The following is a 14,136-nucleotide window of genomic DNA, read 5'->3' as shown; positions in this document are numbered from 1 at the left end:
CAGTAAATGTATTTTGCTTATTAGTTTGGTTGTTTTATGCGGTTTTGTGTTTTAAGCAAGTACATAGGTGTGGGCGAGAAAGATGGTAAACTTAGATTGTGGTTTCGGTGAATTTTGTAAAAGATTTCCCTAATCAGGCATGGGCAGCTCTCCTGATGATGCGGTAGTCAGAGCGACAGGGACACCTCCACCAGAAACGCCAAAGAACCAGGAATCCACTCAGACCTTTAACCACCACCACCACGCCAATGGAAAACAGCAGAAGCAGCATCAGGGCAGTCCAAAGCTCTACTACATCAAGTCCAAGGACAAAACAAGAGACACTGGTGAAAAGCAACGATGCAAACAACTCCAGTTCCTCAGCGGTCAACACCACAACAAGCCCCGAGAAAACTGAGCAAAACCACACACATTCACAAACCTGGAGCATGCGCTTTAGGGGTTGTGAATAAAAAAAGGGAACTGAAAGTTCCTACAATGCAGGGATCTCTCCTTATGAAGTATCTGACAATTGTTGCAAACTATTCTTCCACCTCCGTAAGCTAGACACAACACTTCGGTATTCTAAAAAGATTTGGGGAAAATAGGACTCTTCATTCAAAAATAAGTTGAATGACTGTCTAAAACTGTGTGATAAATCTCAGCCTTACGTGGAGAAGGGGCACAGGTGTAAAGAGAGACGCTGTAAGTAGTGTCAGGGTTTGATCGCTAGGGATATAGACAACCACCTGTGTTTTATGGACAGCATTAGAAAGCCTGAATCATCAGAAAGTATATTTTTACATATTTGAATTCATGCAAGACACTGGGTTGCCTGTGCCCAATTACATTTGTGCAAGGTCCCTAAAGCCAGAAAAATCCTAGAAATTTAAGGGCGGTGAGTGTCTTCCTACCTTTAAGACCTTTATTGGCAAAAAAAGTTCCAGGACTACACATTTATAGCACACAATTCCAAAGGTTACGATGCGTACTTCGTTGTTAAGACAGTTACTGAAGGAAAAGATGTGCGTAGAACTGATAACTCAGGGTAGTAAACTGTGTGTGGAAGCGAAGGCCCTAGGCCTTCGTTTTATAGACACTTGAAACTTCTTGCCCATAAAGCTTAGCAAGCTCCCGCAGGCGATGAGGTTTGACTGTTGCAAAGGTTATTTCCCACTTTTAACACTTTAGAAAATCAAAAAGTTATGTGAGGCCTATGCCCAAGGTGGAACACTATGGCGTTGACAGCATGATGCCCAGGGACAAAGCAGAATTTCTTATCTGTTGTCCCAATGTCAGTCATGAGACGTTTGACTTGCAGAAAGAACTCACGTATTATTGTCAGCAGGGTGCCAAAGTTTTGAGATGGGCCTGTATCTTGTACAGAGAAGAAGATGGAAAGGACAGATGGAGATATTGTAGAGAAAGGCCCTGATAAATTCAGAGGTAAAATTGTGTACAGATACTCTCCAGTACATAACCCTGGCATCTGTCTTCATGGCTATGTACAGGTTTATGTTTTTGCAGCCTAACACAGTAGCTCTTCTTCCTCCAGCCAAATATCACAGGTGGAAAGAGATTCAACACCATCTATTCAGTGGCTGTTGTATACCTCTCAAAGGAAATATACAGATACGGCATGCTTCGTGGGATAGGGAATTACAAATTGCCCCCTACTTTTTAGACGGTTACGCTGTCGTTGACAAGGTACACAGCCTTTGTGTTTAAACAGCTGTTTTTTCCACAGCTGTGTCACCTATTGTGGAAAAACACAGAACCCTATGACGGGGACAACTTTTGGGTTGACGACAAGAGGCTCATAGTATCCCAGCTAGTGCACAGATGAAGAAAAACAAAAGCATGTTAATGATTTCTAGTGGAAAGAAGGCATGCGTTTACGCCAACACACGATCACATTGAACCCTGCTAAGCACCAAATCACTAAAGGGTTTAAGTTCTGTGGGGTAAATCTGGCCAAAGAACAAACCCATCCAATACCAGGATCGAGAGAGACCCTGATGAACTCTTTCAGTACTTGTAATTGGGGGGGGGGGGGGCGTGGAGAAGAGAACAAGGTTTCATCCTGGGAGTTTGTCAACGATGAAACAGTGTGCGGGTCTTGAAAGTATGCAATAGACCGGTACTCAGACTCCGGCCATATCAACATCTACATAGTCTGTTTCAGCACCGCTTATGCCCGCTTAGAACTATACAACCTGCTAGACAGGCCACAAGAGCGGTGCCTGTACCACGACACTGAATCTGTGATACATTTGTGAAAAGGGAGGGTGACTGGAACCTTCTTCTGTGGGATTATTTAGGGGACCTCACAAGCAAGATCCTGCCAGATCAACACATCACCAAGTTTGTGTCACCTGGCCTGAAAACGTACAGGTACAGGCTGTAGGGAGGAAAGGCCTGTATGAAAATCAAAGGGATTACCCTGAATGCAGCCAAGTGTGAAAAGATCAACTTTGACAGTTTGAAAGATCTAGTCCTGGACTATAGTGCGGACCTGGGAGAGAACACCCCAAAAGAAGATTGAGGTGCAGCAACCCTCTATCGCAGGGAATAAAAATCAGTGGCAAATAGAGACAGACCCTTCAGAAAACGCAGAAAGACGTTTACAACAAGAGGGTTCTCTGACAAAGGTTTAAAACCCTGCCCCGTGGCTTTTGAAAATGGATATGAGGTGGAAACACCCCTTTTCTGTAATTCTCACAGGGCCTAGCAACTGCAGGAAAAAGTTACTTTATAAAAATTGTGTTGGATAACGCCGAACAAACAGTGTCTGTTTGCCTGAAAACATTGTGTGGTGTTACAGTTGCTGGCAACCTCTGTATAAAGAACTGCTCAGTAAATATCCCTTTTAACTATTTTGTGGAGGGGCTGGCCGATGCTTTTGACAATGACCATTTGTTTCCTACCAATAAAGTAAATATGATCATCATCGAGTATATGGTGAACTCTGCTTGTGAAAGCGATGAAACAGACTTTGCAGGTATGTGCATCACAAGAACTTAAGTATATGTATATAGTTCAGAACATATTTAGTCAGAGAAAAAAAGTTACACTATTCATCTAATGCTCTTGGGCAGTCCTATGGGGCAAAACCCACCCCAATTGATAGAAGTTGATGCGAGGAGTTCTTGGGGAGGATCCATTGTATAGTGCAACAGAGGGTCCTGTGGCACCTTTGAGACTAACAGAAGTACTGGGAGCATAAGCTTTCATGGTAAGAACCTCACTTCTTCAGATGCAAGTAATGGAAATCTCCAGAGGCAGGTATATATCAGTGTGGCGATAACGAGGTTAGTTCAATCAGGGAGGGTGAGGTGCTCTGCTAGCAGTTGAGGTGTGAACACCAAGGGAGGAGAAACTGTTTCTGTAGTTGGATAGCCATTCACCGTCTTTGTTTAATCCTGATCTGATGGTGTCAAATTTGCAAATTAACTGGAGCTCAGCAGTTTCTCTTTGGAGTCTGGTCCTGAAGTTTTTTGCTGTAAGATGGCTACCTTTACATCTGCTATAGTGTGGCCAGGGAGGTTGAAGTGTTCTCCTACAGGTTTTTGTATATTGCCATTCCTGATATCTGACTTGGGTCCATTTATCCTCTTGCGTAGTGACTGTCCAGTTTGGCCAATGTACATAGCAGAGGGGCATTGCTGGCATATGATGGCATATATAACATTGGTGGACGTGCAGGTGAATGTATAGTGTTACTAAGACATGTTCCTAGCCTGATGAGTGGCTAAACCAATTCCTCAGAGGCAAATGTCAAGCCGATGCCTCAGCCAGGTGTCAACAAAGTCAATGGCCATCACCTGCTAAGTGGCTATTCACTGGCAGGAAAAAGGGCATGGGCAGAAAGTCTTCATCTTAGCAAACAGCATGGGGTTCCCTTCCACACAGGCTGCCTGTCTATGCTCCCAGCTGCAGATGCTTCTCCAAGGGGGAGAAGAGGATTATAAAGAGAAAGGGGAAACAACCCAAGGGACCCTTCCCCCTTGCTCTCTGCACTGCACCAGAAGGAACAAAAGAATTGGACGTTAAACAGAAGGGGTCTAGGCCTAGAAAAGTTGGCCGATAGGGCTGCTGTGAGCATATTGTGAGAAAAACTTTGCTTTGAATTTAACACATTGTTAAGTTAAGCATTAGTTGCATTTGCTCTTTGTCTTGTAACCATTTCTGATTTATGCCTCATTATTTGTACTGTCTGTAAACTTGTAATTTATCTAATCCAGTGTGTCTGGGGAACTACATTTGGGATAACAGGACATGGGCATATCATTCCCATTAATAAAATGGCAGACTTTATATGAGCTTATATTGTCCAGGAGAGGGCCAGACAATACAGGACACATTTGTGGAGGAAAATCTGGGACTGGGTGTGTGCTGGGGTCACCCTGTGGTATAGTTCAGGCTGATAGGTGCTTGGATGTGACTGACAGGCCGCAAATGCCCACAGACACAGATGGGAGTGACTTCCATGCTGGAGGCTACAGCAACATAAAGGGCACACACACACACACACACACACACACACACACGTTAGAGGGCAGGGGCGACAGCTATTCACTAGTCTGGATTGTACTCTGGGTATATCACAGCCATTGTTCCCTAAAAATGGAATAGGTTAACACTGAACAGTGACAATACTCCGTCAAGATATGCTCTGCATTTAATAACTTCATGAGCTATAGGAACATGTCAGTTTCCCAGTTTCCTGTACAGATTTATCAAAGGTAGGATGTAAGCGTGGCAATAAAGGCACGGATCTTTATTTCCTGGCCCTGTCACGTGGCAGGAGTCTGCATCCCAGCTCCAGCGGCTATGGTTAAGACAGACCCATTGTCATGCATACAGATATGCTGAGCGATGGATCTGGAGATGGCGGAAAAGATCGAGCAACAAAGATTTCCTGCACAGTAGACATGGTGTCTATGTAGTCACTTTAGTCTTTGTACTAACGTTCTACAAAATACATGTTTCAGCTATAGCTGCTTTTAGCCTGAGCCATCTGTTCTAGTGTGAAATCCTCAGCTTTGAAACGGAAAAGCATGCTTGTGCTGGAGGGGTCCATTAATTATTTTGCCAGAATTTAGAGTTTGACTCGTGAAACACTGAAATGCTTCCTGCTGATTCATCTGTTGTAGCTTCCCGGGTTTCAGTGTTCCATTTACCTCTGGCGCCTTGTCTATATAGGAATGGTAAGTTTCCCCATACACACATTTCTATTTTCTCCCTTTAATCTTTCCTTTGATCTATTCACCTGCCTAGAGGGGGCTTTCATCCTCTTGGTTTTGCTATTTCCAAGTCTGCAATCAGGATTGCAGTCCTAAAGGATCTGAATATTTCAGACTGGCCCAGTTACACTGGGATTATAACTGGTGCTTTCAGTATAATCAAACATGCAACCTGTCCTCCCAAGGGCTGTAGGTCAGAGCCACTCGCCATCTGGTGGCAGATGTGCCAGCTTGTTCCTCTTCTCCTTACTTGGAGAATCCTGACTTATCTGCCAAGCCAACTAAAAATCACAATTCATTAACCAGGCAAGCACCAGGTGTCTAATCCATTGCCTCAGAACCCTACAAGAGCCAATTTAGCGGTGTTCTGAACGGGGATAAGTGGCTAGCAGGTAGTTTACATTTCCCAGAGCTCCTGCCTTTAGTGCTCAGAAGCCAAATTACAAGTCCCCTGGATACAAATAAAGGGAGTTCTTGAAACTAAGCAAGTTCAGCAAGCTATTACAGAAAAAAAAAAGTGTTTCAACCTTTCTGGGTTTGTCTACCTTGGAGGAGGGGACACCGGAAGCCATTTTTGAAGGCTTACCTTGCTTTAAGGACTTTTGGAAAGTATATTAGAATAGAAACTGACGGCTTTTTGTTAGAAGCCATCTCAGGAAAGAAAATTTCAAGAGAAGAGCAAACATCTTGTCTTGTCGGAATGTTGGCCACTCCATACAGTAAGCAAGGCCACGGATAGGTTGCCCAGAAACTTGGAGACCTTGGTTTGAGTCCTACAACTAGTATCCCCGCAGCACTATTGGCAACATAAGTACACTGAACTATAATGATCAATTGCAGAACGCAGCCTCTGAAATGTATACAGGCTACTGACACGAGGTGGCTATTTTACAACTGTTGCATTCCTTCCCTCATGGGAGGGAATGCAACTGCACTTTCAACTGTGCAAAGCAGATGAACGTTGCTACAATGGAGGCCTCTTGTATAGCTGTACAGTGAGAAGAGCAAAGTTTTGCTGCAATTTGTGGCCTCTGTCATGCAGCAAGGCAAGAAGCCTTGAGTCGGGACACATCTCCATATGTTCAGCTAAAATCTCCCTCTTAGGCCTTGTTTATATCAGAAGGTTGCACCAGTAGAGGTTGTCTATGTCAACTGTTGAGTCCACACATTTCTTCTCCATAAGTGGTTTTCTGGACTTCCTTCAGTTGCAGTTACTCTGTTTTCAAGCAACTCAGTTGAGGTTAAATAGGTTTAGTGACAGTGTGGGTGTCTCGTTTCCAACTAAACTAAACCAGGACAAGAAGTTCTCCACTGGAGACGTGAGTGGTCGGTTTACCTTTTCTACACTACTGTAGAGTTATTTGAAGCCAACAGTCATTTACCTGTTCAAATAGCACCGGCAGACACCTGGGTGCCATTTTTGTAGTAAGCCGCTACCTCTTGAGATTCTAAGCAGTGTAGTTTGATGGAGTTAAATTGATGGAAAAATTCTAATGCAATTTGTTAACTAATGGCTTGTCTAATCCCATTGCTCCAAGTCGGGCCTCCTTGTAGCTCCTTAAATAAATCCTTTACCACTGGTTTGTGGCTACTTTAAGCCCATTAAGCTCTTAATATCTTTCCTTTAGAGTCTCACCATCTTTCTGGGAATGAAGGTGTCCAGAACAGGACTTACTCCAGGAATGTGACTGCTCCTAAGAAGCAAAATTCAGCAAGAGTGTTGATTGTTCCTCAACTCTGGAAAAGTAGAGTTCATTTAACTTGCCCTGCGACGGTCTAAATGGGACACATGGGTTAACCCTGCTCCTTTAGAAGAAAAAACCCACAAGTTCAGGAATGTGCTGGGCTGAATGCAAGAGCTGCCACCTTCTAATAAGAACAGTGGACGATTTGTAGCTTCATTTCTTGGGTCTGAGCAATGTAAGGATTTGTTACCATCATCATATGCACTGGCCTGGCACTTATTCCTGTTAAGAATGCAAATGCCCCGGTTATGCATTTGGTTACGGCTGCACATAAGAGTGTGAATTCACATCTGTTCAATAGAATGAGTAGTTAAGAAGGCTCTTCAATGGATAATCAATGAAAGCGAGAGCTTTATTGCTCAGTTTAACTGTCTAGAGACCTGACTACTTGTTTAGCATGTAAGAGAGGAATGGTGATTGTTAGAGGCAACGCCTCACTGCATATATGTTAGCAACTAGCTTCCTTCAGTATGTGGATATGGGACACTTCCCCCTCTATGCCGAAATGGTTCATGTGCTGCTGCTGATCACACGAGTTTATCCATTCTCACAGCAATGTGTTTTGCTCAAGCCATCTCTTGGCATTGGTTTCCTACCACAACAGCAAAGCTAGCTCTACTGATGGCACATTTCAGGCTAGGCCTTAACTAAGTGGCAACATCTGGTCAGAAAACAGCCAGAAAGTCCAAGAGTGAAGAGAACAAGTGTCTCTTGCAAGCCCCCAGCCCTGACATGACAGGTTAGCCTCAACCTGGCGAGGAAAGGCTGTTGTAGCAGCCTCTGAGTCTATGGCAACACCTAGGAGTTGACCCCCTTGCCTCTTCAGACGCTCCAAGAGGCTATGCAGCCTGGCAGCAGGCAGCCCACGATGAGAGTAAGCCCTCTTTTGGATAGCTGTATATTTCTATAGCCAGGAGTGAACTACCTTTCCTTTGAAGATGGGGTAGTTTGCACTGGCATTTAAATTAGTTTTGCATCCTTCCTTCTGAGGCAGAGAAATCTATGAATGCCTGACATGTGTGGCAGCTCGTGTTCAGAGTGCTTTACGAACATTGATCCATGCAACACCTGGAGTTGGCTGACATCCCATTTGTAGGAGCAGCTTGCCCCAAGGCCATGCTACCCAGGTCTGGCTCCCAAGTGGTTTCTATTTTATAAGCCTTTGTTTCACCTCTAGCAGTACAGTGCTTCTTTAATACAATGCAAATGCTAACTGGTCTCTGACCTTCTAAAAGTTTCTGATCTGAAGCAGTTGAGAGCTCATCTTCAGCTCCAAACTGGTGATTTTCTCTGATTACTTATGTGCAGTACCAGATCTAGCTTTTGGGAAGCTAACTGGCCTTTTAAAAAAGTTTAAGGTGGTTTGAACATGGGGCACAGATGTTTGTGATGCTTTATTTCATGTAGCTCTAGTTTTATCTGGAATGATTCCTTTTAGATGCCTTCCTACACCCATTGTTCTGCACATTTGGGTGGAATTCATGCCCCCCCTCTTGAATTAGGAGAAGTTGCTCCTGAGATGGATTTGTTAGTTTCTAGAGGACTTGGACAGATTTAGCTACAATTGGAGTTGAATGTTTTGAAGTTGATTCATAAGCACACCATTTCATTGCTCCCATACAATTCTGTTCTATTACTAGATCTTTGATGGAAGGTAGCAATATTTTAAACATTAAAAACAGTCCTCTTGGGGACATAATTGTCAGATTTAAGGATCAGAAGTTATATAGGCAGCAATTAAAGTATGGGAACTGAATCGATCAAAGTTATGAGACCCTGTAACTCTCCGATATTAAAATGAAATGGGAGAACTATGTCTGCAAGAAAAACCCAATGATTTAATCATGAAGCACCGTAGGGGGTGCTGAGAAGGCTAGCATAAAGCTGTATGGTAATGCCTGCATCAAGACATTGGAGAAGAGTTAAAGGCACCATTAACATGATTTGAAAAAAATATATATATATCTCAAGCTTTGACTAGCAAGGGCAGAATACTAAATGGAAACAGGACTCCCAGTATGGTCTCATTTTCTGAGATTAGTAAAAACGTCATCAGATTGCCTTGCCAATTCAAAAGAAGCAAGAAATCATAATTAAGATGAACAAGACATTGATTATGTTGTTACCCTATTTTTGTATCATTCAAGACTGTCTACACCCCAGCCTGTTTCCATTTAATGCATGGAGTGGTCTTAAATCTATCCAGTTTGATTTTGACAAAGATTAAATTGAACAATATGCACGTTCAGGAAAGCAGGTTGATGTTCAACTCGGACTGTTAGTAGTGGGGCAAAGAAACCCTCAATATAGTATATTGTTTCATGAATCTTAAGGTCAGGTTCCTTTTCCAAAAGGTGCTGTTTGCTAGGAGTTTATGCTCATTTTATATTCCTGGAAGGAAATCAGCCTGCATTCAGTTCCAAACAGGTTTTCTTTATAAATATTTGATGGTTCGACGTGAAAGAAAAGCCCTAAAACTAGGCAATCTTGGTTAAGATATGCACTAGGTGGCTCTATTCAAGCCACCAGTTCAACTTTCAGTTGAAGGGGAAAAAAAAAAAAAAAGTTTAGAGATGCCAGACAGTAGTGCCTTTAGAATCCTAACCAGCTCCAACTGGAAACTGAAGTAAACTTGCTAGTCACTATTTTGAGCATCAGAGGGACTTAATTCCATATTAGGGGGAAAAGGACAAACTGAAATATTAAGATCTCACCTAAAAATTGGTCAGATGTTGTGCTATGACTAGAATGAAGAGTTTTCATGGAGAAAAATAAGCTTCAAGACCACAGAGAAGCCACTGGAAATCATTGTTTCAGACCTAAAGGAAAGGTCTGTAGCTCAGAACTGCAATGCTTTTCATAAGGTGCACTGCCAGCTATCAGGCAGCAGCCAGTACCAGGTGCTTCAGAGGAAGGTTCAAGAAGCCCTGCAGGAGGCAGTTGAGATAAACCTCGAGTCCTAGAAGGGCTTTTAGTCTTTACCTTTGGATATTTTGGGATTGATAAAAGCAACGTCCACTTTTTCTAAATCCTGCTAAGCTCTTGGCCATAGTGACATCTTGTGGCAAGGAGTTCCACTGTGCGGAAAATTTCCTTTCTGGCTTGAAATTGAAGAGTGGTAAATTTAAACAGATGTTCTCTTTACCATCGCTAAAGAATAAGGGAAGATAGATTAGAAACTTCTAGCCGTTCATTCTGCATACCTTTACCATGTTTCCTCTATTCATCTCCTCTCCAAGATTAGTCCCAAATCTTCAGTATTTAATGGATTCTGTGCTTCTAATCACTCAGCCACATCTGAGTCCCCTTTCTATCTTTTGATATCAATGGACTAGAGCTAAAATAGTATTCCAAGTGATGCCATACAATTGCTTTATACAGCAGCACTGTAACATTTAATATCCTTTTATTATGCATCCTAAAAATAAGTGGTTTCCTTTTTTTAAAAAAGCACTACTGCACATTGAGCAGAAGTGCTCAGTGAACTGCCTACAACAATACCCTGGTCTCCCACTGAGCTGTTTAGAACCCCATAAAAAGGGTGTATGAATAGTTCACATCCCTTCCAGATGTTGCATGTCAACATTGACTCCATCTGCTCTCATGTTGCCCATTTCTTAATATCCTCTTGTGCAGGGACTTAATTTGGCCTGTCTGACTGGTTTCGCAAAAAAACTAATATTCTATTGACACTTACTGGGATTCTCTGAATGGGACTCATTCCTGGGGATTGGCTCAAAACAATTCGCTTTTTCGGTCAGTGCTAATGTAGCTACAGAGAGCTGAAGGCAGAATTCCCCCCCGCCCGCACTGTTTAGTGTCAAGGAGAGACTGGGAACTATAGCTACAGTTTGAGTACTATGCTGGAAATTGTTAATAGCTGCCATGGAGAGAGTCTTTGATCCAAAGACTCAGTGACCTGATTAGCACACCTATTGGTTTTAAACACCTTTCTTTCAGGCTAAATGGAAGCAGCAATTAACCTGCTTCATGCAGAGAGATAGGTAGAAACAATAGAAACTACTGCCCAAGGCAGTCTGCCAGATGCCAAGACCTGAGCAAAACCTAAACCAGGTAAAATTACAAAGGCAGGAGCTAAGTTTTGGGTTGGTGTGAAAGGCAGAAAGCGAGAAGCCGTGGTGAGTGTGACACTGAGCTGAAATAGAATGCTTCTTGGGCACAGAACTTGGAAATGCAGACTTGGGAATTTCTGAGCAAGGAAACTACCTGTTTCTTCTGTTTACAAAATATACATACAAGACTGTTTGCCAGAAGGCAATAGAACAGTACCAAAGAATACCTCTGACTTGTATCACCATGCCTTCTTAGTTACACCATTCTTCTACTTTGAGACTCAACAGAGTTAAGCAGATTCAAAATTACTGTTTCGACTCACATCTAGCACTTAGTCTCCTAAAAGCTAATTATAAAGTTGCCTGGCTTGGCAGTAGAAGTCCAACATCTTGTGATGGGAAAGACTCACTGTGACAAACTCTGCCCTATGTGAGCTAGGGAAGATCACATTTGGTGATTACAGGGCCTTTAAATATTAAGACATTCCAAGCATCCACACTTTTCAGATTTGTAGTTGAGACAATGACTTGCTTTTACTGAAAGCAAAGAATGGTACCTCTTCCCAAGTTAGATCTATAGACAAGATGAAAGATTCCTCAAGTGAAATTGCTACATGTCATATCAAAGGATAAAGAGGTAACTATAGTGAAGGATGGAGCAGAGCTATTTAAGGCTGGATATTAAAGCCCACCCCAATCCAGATTTCAAGTTAGTGTGAAGAGAGCAAAATGTTAGTTTAGCTCCTCACAGTTTGGGTGCCCTCAGAGGTTGGATACTGATTTACTAAATGGTCATATTGCACTGCCACTATACTAACTATTCAGCCTGCCATCATGCTATGTGGCATCAATCCTCCACAACGCCTACACTGAGCATGCAACTGATGTCTACCAGCTTATTTGAGTTGGTTTCTAGTGTGGCTTCTTAAATGACTCCTACCTAGAGAGGTGCTTCATCTAGAAAACCCAGTAAGTTCATTTTAATAAAGTAACCCAAGGAGATTGCTGCCGCTGCATTTCACCTGATTTTAGTTCAAAATTCTGATGGTACACCCAAAAGTTTCAGGCAGGCTTATAATGGTGAATGGTTTTATTGATTTAAAAAAGGTACATTTGAGGTTGCAGTAGGAAAAGAGGGTGAATATGGCAAAGCAGTGCCTTTGTGTAGCCTCTTCCCCACCTATGCTGAGCCAGCAATCCCAAAGTTGATGTCTTTACTGGTAATATAACTAGAAGAAGCCACTGCTGTCTGCATTTTGCAAGCACCACTTAAACCTTTAATAGTTACAATCAATAAAGGGGTTTCTGTGTAAGTGGACAATGGATTCTGCTTATTTTGTATAATCATCATGTATTCACCGACACTGGTTTGTGGAAAGAATGCTTTTGATTCTACTTGACAGCAAAACAAAGTGCAACTCAGATACAGAAAAGTATGTTTGGAAACCGAGCGGGGGGTGGGGGAAGCAGTTTTTGAGCATATGTCTATCCATAGGATTTCTTAATGCCCTCCTCACTAAGCCATAAGTCATTTCAGCTCATGTGTTTAAGTGCATTGCATTTCTAAGCGCAGGAGGGGAAGCCCACCTGAGATTCTAGAGAAACTGGGGACCAGAAATCCACTCACTTGCTATTTACTTAGATCTGCTTTTTAGTTACTGCAGTGCATCAGTCCAGACCATGTTCATGTCTTGCATGACCCCTCCAAGGCATTTCATTAGAGCAGGGGGTCTGGACCCCTCAGGGGGTTGTGAGGTTATTACAGGGGCCAGGGTCACAAGCTGTCAGCCTCCACCCCAAACTCTGCTTTGCCTCCACCATTTATAATGGTGTTAAATATATTAAAAAGTTTTAATTGATGAGGGGTCCACACTCAGGCTTGTTATGTGACCAAGGTCACCAGCGCAAGAGTTTGAGAACTCCTGCATTAGAATCATAGAATCTCAGGGTTGGAAGGGACCTCAGGAGGTCATCTAGGCCAACCCCCTGCTCAAAGCAGGCCCAATTCCCAACTAAATCATCCCAGCCAGGGCTTTGTCAAGCCAGGCCTTAAAAACCTCCAAGGAAGGAGACTCCACCACCTCCCTAGGGAACCCATTCCAGTGCTTCACCACCCTCCTAGTGAAATAGTGTTTCCTAATATCCAACCTGGACCTCCCCCATTAGAGCAAGGATGCATCAGCAGCTAGTTGCTAGCAACTAGCCAGCCTTTTCCTTTAAAGTGTTTTCTTCTAGAAAGAGATTGCTTTATATAAATCAAGTTTTTCAGTGAGCGGTCATTTGTAGCTGCCCCTGTTCAGAGTAAGGGAATGTTTTTGACTCAGTATGTCCTATAGACAATTGAAAGGCCAAAACGCTGCAGCAGTTAGAGAAGAGCTCGTGGTTGTCAGAAAGCACACATTCCAGCTAATTACTCACACCAATGTAAAGATGGGAATTAGATTCTGTTCAACACCTGAGCTAAAAAGACTTCTACACCATACCAGCTTTCCACCTGAGTCACATACACTCATTAACCTAGATTCCTGATAGGTAGGACTGTAGACATTTATTATAGCCACTAGAGGTCAGACTGCCCATTCATAAATCCGGATTGTCTTCACAGCATTACACAATGGAGTTTCCTTTATGTTCCCTGAAGTTGTTTCACCCACATAACACACATTCCAGGATATTAACTAAATTAGTTTTAAGAGGGAGAATGTATGTTGCTATCAGCTTCAGGTGCCAATATTCATCTTGCTTAGAATAGGGAGATTAGATTAAGTAGGTTTAAAAAAAAATTCTAAAAACCCTTCCCTCAATGTTTGAGGAACAAAGATAAGGTTGAGAAGACAGCAAGTTACCATGTGGCAATAGTTACTAACATAATAGGCTTAGGAAGGGAGACAGAAGTCAGGAGAGGTTTCTCTTGTTGAGCTGAAGTCCTGTACAGCTCAAGATTAGAGCTAAAGGCTCCAGAGGTCTTAATGAAAGAAAAATTCTCAAGTTTCTATACAAGAAAAGTCAGGCCCTTGTCTGATACTAGATTCTAAAGACCCAGCCTATTTGTAGTGAAAACATCCATATTTAGACTTCCTGGCTAATTTAATA

The sequence above is a fragment of the Malaclemys terrapin genome, chromosome 18, assembly GCF_027887155.1.
Source record: "Malaclemys terrapin pileata isolate rMalTer1 chromosome 18, rMalTer1.hap1, whole genome shotgun sequence".
Classification (NCBI taxonomy): Eukaryota; Metazoa; Chordata; order Testudines; family Emydidae; genus Malaclemys; species Malaclemys terrapin.
Note: the sequence above shows the minus strand (reverse complement) of the source record.